General features: G+C 37.4%; 1 pseudogene; it reads right to left on the minus strand.

Moving 5' to 3' along the window:
- Positions 1-8,572, minus strand: LOC106877950 (zinc finger protein 239-like; annotated as a pseudogene).
- Between the last annotated feature and the right edge of the window lie 1,271 nt (positions 8,573-9,843).

Here is a 9,843-nt window from a genome sequence, read left to right on the forward strand (position 1 = left end):
CTCTCCATCAGTCAGTCACCTCTTTACTCCTCCCAATCTCTGGCCATCATCTCTGCCCTACATTCCATCCAAATCATTTTATCACAGATACCCCTCAATCCCCTTGACCCTCGTTCATCTTTCAGTAGATTTGCAGTTTTCCTAAAGAATTTAGTAAAGTGATGAACAAGGGTGGACATTTACTATGTCAAGTCCTGAACAGAGATGAAATAGCCCTTTATCAGCAACAGATACCTGAGGAAAAGAAGCTGCACCAAAAGGTTCGAAGTGTTATGATATTTTCCCATCATTTCCGTTTTTATTTACTGGTTTTGTTATGAAATCTTATTCTTGCCATGAAACAAGATCATCATGTGTGTTTGAAGAAAATGTCCATAGGTGATATTTGGTTAAGTTATGGGGTCCCCATGTGTTCTATGATTCGCTTGTCACTGATTCATTTAACATAGTAGTTTGGGGAAATGATCACACACAAGAAACAAGGATAGATGTGCAACTCTTACCTATATTTTATTTGGGTCACAAGCTACCAAAACAAGTTTTCCAAAAGAAATTATGAATTCTCAGAAGAAACAAAAATGTCAAAAACTGGAAGATTACAAAATAAAGGTGGATGGAAGGCAAAAATTTTGGCTCCCACCCAGTTTACTTTTCTTTAAAAAATCACGTGGTGTCATAATCTACAATACTTAAAACATAGATATCCTAAGAAATTGCGGATGTTTAGGTAGGCAAAATAATTTCCGACTCTATTCTATAGGGTTACCGTGTACGTGTTGGTGGTGAAGGCTACTCAGTCCCAAGGACATATTCTCTCATAATATAATAGTTATATCGTCACACATGGTAAGAAGTTGTTTATCCTAATACCTAGTAATATTTTACTTTTCATAATTTCAGCAGATTTTAGAGTCTCATCGAAGTTAAGTTTACTAATTACACCGCTTTATTCCCGTTTAGGTAATTAATTACGCCGCTTTACGGTTAATGTTTACAATATTACCCGGAAACGAAATAAAAATTTAAAAAATACTGCAACGGGTGTAAAAAAATGTGTAGGGAACGAATATGAAAACAAAAATGCGTGAAAGCAATGGGGGAGGGTGGAAGGACTTCGGAAAATTCACAAGATCCGAGGTTTTCGCCCATAACTTTGAGGAAAATATCGTTTCATGAAATTTTATGAAAATACCTTTCAAACGACATGCATTATGGATACCGAAAGTGTCGTAAACCCCTTATTTTTTGTTCGGATAAAAGGGGAGGGGGAATCCCCCAAAACTCCTTTTTTGAAGGTGAGATGCGAAACTGCATTAGCTCCTTTTCTTTACCCATATTTTAAGATAACATTTCGCAGAAATACGTTTTTCTAGAGTGTGGATTACATTAGATTGAAAATTCAAACAAGTTTGAGAAGAATGATAAGTGATAATGCTGAAGTTATGAAAATTAGTGGTAACGAAGTCTGGATAGGAGAGAAAAAATGATACAAAATCCTTAGAAAAGCCACGTTAGTGTTTGTGTGTGAAACAAGTAAAAGCATAAAATTAAAACAAAATACCTTTTACATACCTCTTAAAAATCACTGGATTGCAGATTATAGCATATAAGGTCACCGTAATTCCTTCATCGAACGAAAGAAAAACATTTTTCAATAATTCCAGTTTCTCCTCCCCCACCACCAGTTTTTTTTTTTTTTTCTGAACAGAAATAAGGGGTTTGCAGCACATTAGACATACGTAATGCATGCCGTTTGAAAGGTGTGTATTCTCCACCATCCTTGCTTTAGTAATATTCATTACTAATTGATTTACTTTACATCTCCAGTGACAGTCGATCAAAAGGTTTTGAAAAATCACAGACCAACGTTTCACTTACGAAGTTAGTATCGAAGTCGAAGGGCTCACATAATTATATTTATTATTAAAGCCTTCAAATAAACCTTTGACAACTTACCGCTTTCTTATATTAACATTGAGCCAGTGCTCCATAAACAACATTCATCAAGCAACTGTCTGCAGTGATATCTGGAACGAACATTTGCATATTTCTCGGCGACACCTGTAGGCAGGTTCGAACGTAAAATATGCCGAGCGCTGTCGTGTATGCCTTAGGAGAGTAACTTCTTCCATTTAATACAGCAGGGAGTTCAACACAATCACCTGCTTCGATAACTGGCTTTCTGGGCACCGGTGTATCAACATGTTGTACCTCGAAAGCCAGAAGTAGCCGGAACTTTGAGACTAGGCATAGTCAATGGCTTTGTATATGCTATCAGCGAACAAATTGTCTAATGAGCAGTGCTTTATTTGCCGATCGATAAAAAATCGTTATCTGCACCGTCTATAACGTTATTTGCACATCTATATCGGGTAACATATTGCTAGTACTTCTTTCTATAACTACTAAATATCACTTCCTCTCTTTTTCTGGTGTATCACCCACCATGCCACAAAACTTAATACAAAAATATTGTTATTAAAACTGTTAAATCTCTTAATAAAAAAATCGAAATGAAATACTAACGATTTATAAAGCAGATTATTTCATTATCGACATTTATGCAGCTACACTTTTCGTTCCGCTTACTCTCTATACCAAATTCTCTTTTTGTATTTGCCTGCATTGTTTTGATCGTATTATTAGTAACGATGCATTTAAGGCAGCGACCTCGCAGAATCGTTAGTGCGCCAGACAAATTGCTTTGTGGCATTTCGTCTGGCTTTATGCTTTCAGTTCAAACTCCACCGAGGCCGACTTTGACTTGCATCTTTTCGGTGGCGATAAAAATATGCTCTTGCGTAGATCTCATCAGCTTACTCTCTCATCCTAAATTGCAAGCCTTGAACTTATTGTCAAAAGGATTATTAATCCCAGATATATGTACCTAAATCGCCTATTTCTCTATTTTTATCCGTTTTATTCAGCCAAGTGGCAAATTGTAACAGCAGTGATTGTTTTAATCCCTTTTTTCTTGTCTTAGTATGTGGTTGGCTGGGAGTTTATGCTACTGACATAGTCAAATGAGACTGAAATATCCATCTAGCATTTTTATCACCATTGCAGGATAGTTTTTATCTGTTTCTGATATACACAGACATCTCAAAAGTAAATAGACAGCATCATTTTTTCTTTTTTTGGTAATATATTTTTAGAAATAAAATAGGTCATTTAATGCAGTTAAATACTTAAACCAAATATTCAGCAGACATACCTTGTGCAGTTTTAGAAGATTTTGAAGTTTAGCATTGGATTAAAGAGGAAAATCAGTCAGATGAAACAGCACAATGAGAGTAGTGGACTATTTACTTTTGAGATGTCTGTAATTGTTATTTCTAAATACATTATGTCCATACGAGATATAATCAGTGGATGAATAATCTCAGTTAATTTGCTTTCTCAAGATGTATTTACATTGAGTGACACACAGATGGTTATTTCTTCTGTTTCATTCAATGCTATATAAATAGATTTTCTGAAGATTGCCAAGTATCAGTATTCATGAAATTACTACATATACCAGCAAGAAGAGGAAGAGAATGTCTTCAACACACATCAAGTGGTATGTTTGTTGCACAGCATTTAATTCAATCTGAATGTTGACGTCGATATAGTTACTGTTGTGTATGAATACCTATATGAGAAGTTAGGTTTCCTTTATAAGAAAATGATTTACCACAGATATCACAGTGATATTGCATCTCCTCTGTGTGAATATGTTTGTGTTTAGCTTAATCACTATTGTTAGAGAATGATTAATCACAGTATTATGGTTTCTCTCCTGTATGAATATGTTTGTGTTTAGTTAAGGTGCTACTTAGAGAGAATGATTTATCACAGATATCACAGTGATATGGTTTCGCTCCTGTATGAGTATGTTTGTGTTTAGTTAAATCACTACTTTGAGAGAATGATTTACCACAAATATCACAATTATATGGTCTCTCTCCTGTATGAATACGTTTATGTCTGGTTAAGGAACCAGCCTCCAAGAATGATTTACCAGACATCACAATAATATGGTTTCTCTCCTGTGTGCATACGTTTGTGGTAAGTTAAATTGCTACTTTGTGAGAATGATTTGCCACAGATATTGCAGTGATATGGTTTCTCTCCTGTATGAATACGTTTGTGTTTAGTTAAAGAGCTTCTTGCAGAGAATGATTCCCCACAAATATCACAGTGATATGGTCTCTCTCCTGTATGAATATGTTTGTGTGTAGCTAAAGTGCTACTTAGAGAGAATGATTTATTACAGATATCACAGTGAAATGGCTTCTCACCTGTATGAGAGTGTATGTGAATAGCTAAATCACTACTTTCAGAGCAAGTTTTACCACAGATATCACAAGTCGATGATGCTTTTTCTCTTACTTTCTTGCTATCAACAGGAAAATCAATTCTTTTAGATCTTGCTTCAAATTTAACTTTGCCTTCACATAATTCATTTTCCATAATTTTTCTTCCTTTTGTTTTTATTGATTCAAAACCAATATTTCTTCTGTTATTTCCTCATCAACTGGAAACTTTGAAGATATTTTAAGATGCTTGTAATCCAAGTTGAATTAGAAATATTATCTTGTACATATTCCAGATAATGAGGTAGATAAAATTACTTCTAATCTCAGTTTACAAATAATATTAAATGAGTGAGATATATCTGTTATGTATAACATCTTCCTTTAATCTTTAAAAGTTGATAAATTTTGAGAATGTACTTGGAGATTCTTTGATGCCAATGTCATCAGATAATCTGGAATAATAAACAAGAATATAAGATAAAGAAGATATTTAGAATAGTGATACAACTGGGCAAATTTGCCTAATTTTTTTTGTACAGATAAATTATATAGAAAAAAGCATCTATCTGAACCAAGTGAAGAATATGTCTCGCCATTTTTGAGATATATATATCATCATCATCATCGTTTAACGTCCGCTTTCCATGCTAGCATGGGTTGGACGATTTGACTGAGGACTGGTGAAACCAGATGGCTACACCAGGCACCAGTCTGATTTGGTAGAGTTTCTACAGCTGGATGCCCTTCCTAACGCCAACCACTCAGAGAGTGTAGTGGGTGCTTTTACATGTCACCCGCACGAAGGCCAGTCAGGCGGTACTGGCAACGGCTACGTTCAAAATGGTGTATTTTATGTGCCACCCGCACAAGAGCCAGTCCAGGGGTACTGGCAACGATCACGCTCGAAAGTCCTTACACATGCCGCGGGCACAAGTGCCATCACGATTTCACTTTCACTTATATATATATATATATATTAGGAATACCAAAAAGTTATGTTGTATTTCATGTAGGGAGTTGAAATGAGTATAGAATATACTGTAAATATATCTATTTATTGAAAACATAATTGCCACTGTTAGTAACAACATTTTCCTACTTGAAATCAGTTTTCTGATTTCCTGGCCAAAAAAGCAGCTTCTTCAGAAAAGAAAAATGTAGCCTATTTACACAATCAAGCTTTTTATCCATACTGGTACGACTCTCCCACTACTACCACTTCCATTCCCATTATCACCCCCCGCCACCTCACCTACTGTCTTCACCAATCGTCACCTTCCAACCTCTATGTTGTTCCCCATCATTAACACTTTGCTTATCTGCTATCACCCTCAATGCCATCACATACCTACCACAGTCCCCATCCCCCAAGCCTCTCCTATACTCTACTCCATCATTTCATTACAGTCACCAAAATACCTCCTGCCCACTCAGCCCCTCCAAACCTCTGTATCACCTCACTTATTCTCACCCCCACCAATGTCCCTCAAGGACGTGTATCAATACACCTTTGCCACCATCTCTCTCACTATTGCTCTCTTTATCTTACTCTCTAACTTGCTCCCCATTCCTTTTCAACTGGGGTACCCATGTATTTACTCTACAGCAAGACACCTATCCTTATCCCTCCATCTCTCAACTCATGCAGGGCCACTTTGCAACCAGATGCTTTAAGAGACGCCTTCACTAAAAAAGCCAAAAAAAAAAAGTAAATATTTTCAGACAAACAGGTGTGACTAAAAGGATATTTGGCTGTTATTTCTAGCATTTCCCAAAACTGGTAAGGTTTAGGGTTGATAAAAATCATAAATCCCTACCCCACACAATTTTTTAATAGTATAAATAAGTTTATGCTATTAATGGGGATAAAAATAGTGAGAAAGGAACGAGGGTGGTCATGGGAAATGCTAGAAACAACAGCCAAATCTCCCTTAAATCACCTTTTCGTCAGAAAAAGTTGCAATTAAAATTTTTTTTTTTTTACCCAAAAGGCTGTGTGGCTTACTTGCCAACTACATGGTTCTGGGTTCAGTCCCACTGCGTGGCACCTTGGGTGTCTTCTACTATAGCTTCGGGCCGGCCAAAGCCTTGTGAGTGGATTTGGTGGCCAGAAACTGAAAGAAGCCCGCCGTATATATGTGTGTGTATATATTTATGCGAGTCATTGTTTGCCCCTTCCCCACCGTCGCTTGACAACCGATGTTGGTGTGTTTATGTCCCCGTTACGTAGCGGTTCGGCAGAGACCGATAGAATAAGTACCAAGCTTACAAAGAATAAGTCCTGGGGTCGATTTCTCCGACTAAAAGGTGGTGCTCCAGCATGGCCGCAGTCAAATGACTGATACGAGTGAAAGAGCATTTTATTTTGCTATATGCGTGATCCCCACTGTTCACAAAACAAATATGGTTGGGGAGCACTGGTCTGGAATAAATATATACCTATTATTATACCTTACCTGTTATATTATTTACATTTGACGGATATTTATCATCTTGTTTGTTGTTAACACAACGTTTCGGCTGATATATACCCTCCAGCCTTCGTCAGGTGTCTTGGGGAAATTTTGAACCTGGGTTCTCATTCCTAACGATGTTACTATTATTATTATTATTACTATTATTAATCAGGTCGCTGCCGTGAATCGAACTCGGAATCTTGGGGTTAGTAGCCCGCGCTCTTGACCACTACGCCATATGCCCGTCAAATGTAAAAAAATTCCTCATCTCTTAAATATAGAACTGTCTTACCTGTTATGTTACAGAAAACGTGTCATTATAGTGAAATAGCTTCAACACAACCAAACGTATTTCAACTTCGATTTTGTGTTAATAAATATTGGCAGAATGACACAAACGAAACGGAAGTGAGATATATCAGGTGACTTCCCGACTTCTCACAAACGTTCTCACATTAACGAAAGAGCAACTGACAATGCTGTGACGTGAATCACCATGGTTACCATCTGGCTATGCGAAAAGACTTTCCATAAATGTCAGTATTGTTTATGTTAGGATTCTTATATTTTTTCTATCAGCTGCGTTGGTGGTGGCGAAGATGATGTTATGGAAACAGGTGATTGTGATGGTGGTGATGATGGTACTGGTAATGATAGTGGTGGCGTAGTGATGATGATGGTCTACGCATAAACTTATATGTACCTACTGACTTTTGTTTATCGCTTCTGTAATCATCTACCGCCTGACCGTCGACCCTTGTCCCGATTCGTGGCTGAACAAGCTGGAACGCATGCTCTCCCGCTTTTTGTGGAGGGGCAGCAGACCTCTTGTAAGGCGCTCTATCTGCTGCCAAAAGCCGCTGAAGGGTGGTCTAGGAATGCCGTGGTTAAAAATGCGGAGACATGCGCTGAGGCTTAGGCACCTCTGGCTTTACCTGGACGGTGAGCAGGTGTGGTCTCCGTTCGTCAAGCTGTTATTTCCACAGTTCACATCGTTTTACTGAACTGGTGGCATGCAGAGTTTCATCAAGGCACTCGTGCTTTTCTCCTCAGTCGGGCAACGCCGGTGGCGGGGGCACTACCTCGTCTTTCTATAGAGGGTTAGTAGAGTTCAAGCGTGACGACGTACTGGGAGAAACCCTAGGCTTCGACGAAGAGCAACTCGCCGACCTATTCCGAAGAACATTCAAGCCGGGGCCTATGGATAGTTACCAGAAGTCCCTGGCGTGGCAATGTTACAGAGGCGCTTTACCGGTTCGAGGTAACCTCTTTAGAAACGGGTGTGCGCCTTCGCCTGTTTGTGCAAGATGCGAGCGGGACAGAGAAACTGTCCTGCACGCGATTGTGCAATGCCCCAAGGTGACTGAACCCTGAGCTTGTGTCGAACACCTGCTGTCGCATTCGAGAATAGTACAACTGTCGAGCGAATCTGTAATTAAGGTCGTTCCGCCGCCCTCCCTGAATAGGGAGGAGCGGGCTTGTTTTTTCTCGGTAGTTGCTGTTGCGAAAGAGGTGTAGTATAGAGTGAAAGGAACTGCAACAGGCATATTCATCTCCAGCCTCGGGTTTATTGACTTTTTCGTTTTCTACATGAAACGAAAAATAAAGTTGGAGAAGAAACGCCTGTCGCAAAGTGTGTTTCGTAAAAGATGGAAGTATGTTGCGAGTGAAAGAACCTGTTTCAGCGAGTACAAAAAAAGGGAAAAAACGAAGTCTTCGGTGTGAGAATCTGGTTTGTGGGGTCGACCGCGCCCTCCGCTTCACTTTTTGTTCATCATTCATTCGCATTTAATTGTATATATTTAAAATTGTTTATACATACGTTTCGTTTCATTCGATCCCCTGATTCCCAATAATTGTTTTGTCTGTCCTCGTATCGTCCCCTCTTTTTCTTAACCTTATGGTGAATAAAGAAATTGAAAAAGAAAATAAGGAGACGAAAGGAGAAGAGAAAAGAAAAACAACAAAAGAAAAAATAAATTAAAAACAAAAACAAAAGAATATGAAATAAAAAAGGAAAGAAACTAAGAGAAAAACACAGGAAAAAGAAACAAAAACAAGACAAAAATCGTTTTTTACTTTTTTCTGTGGCTTTTCCTTTTTTTATTCTATTTTCATTTTTTCTTTTATATCATTTTTACTTTTGTTTCTTTTTCGTAATTCATTTATTTTTCTTTGTTTTGTTTCTTGTTTATTTTGTTTTCTTTTCGTTTTTATTATCTATTTTCTTTCTCATTTTTATTTATCCTTTCTTTTCTTTTAAGTTTACCTCTTTTCCTTTTTTTATTTCTTCCTCCTTTTTCATTATTTTTCTTTTTTTAATTTTCATGTTTTCTTTCTATTGCTTTGTTTTCTTTTTCGTTTCTCTTCTCACCCCACTCCTCTTGTTTATCATAGTCCTCCAGGCCATAACAGAGGATAGACACTGTACTGGAGCTAGTCAAATAGATCCTATACCTGTAATGAAATAAGTAAATCCTTCTCACACACACACTGTCACACTTACTCCTCCTCATCATTTTAACGTTCCAATGGCATTGGGAGAAAAGTAGCAGAATATTCAATGAGGAGAGAATTTCAGAACAGAAATATTTGATAAATAAATTATATACATTTATGGTCATATCATATCTTTTCAATGCTCTTTTCATTGTATTTTAAATAAATATATGATAACATGTTTATATCCCCATAACCTCGCAGTTCAGCAAAAGAACTAACAGAATAAGTATCAAATTATAGGCCCAGACATGGCTGTGTGGTTTAGAAGCTTGTTTCTCAACCAAGTGTTTTCAAGCTCAGTGCCACTGTATAGTAGCTTAGGTAAGCATCATCTTTCATAGCCCCAGACCAACCAATGCCCTGTAAATGATGTCTTTATACATTAAAGCTTTTATCACTGACATACTGGGTTACCAATCCATTCAACAGAATTATCTGCCAAATACAATAACATAAATGGAAAAAAATCAAAAAACAAAGAAACATTGTTTGTAACAATTCAATATCTGCATTCCTGATATTGCTACCAAAGAGAAAAAAATGAAGCAATTTGAATGACAAACCTGGGGAACTTTATTTACTGC

Source organism: Octopus bimaculoides, chromosome 28 (assembly GCF_001194135.2).
Source record: "Octopus bimaculoides isolate UCB-OBI-ISO-001 chromosome 28, ASM119413v2, whole genome shotgun sequence".
NCBI classification, from domain to species: domain Eukaryota; kingdom Metazoa; phylum Mollusca; class Cephalopoda; order Octopoda; family Octopodidae; genus Octopus; species Octopus bimaculoides.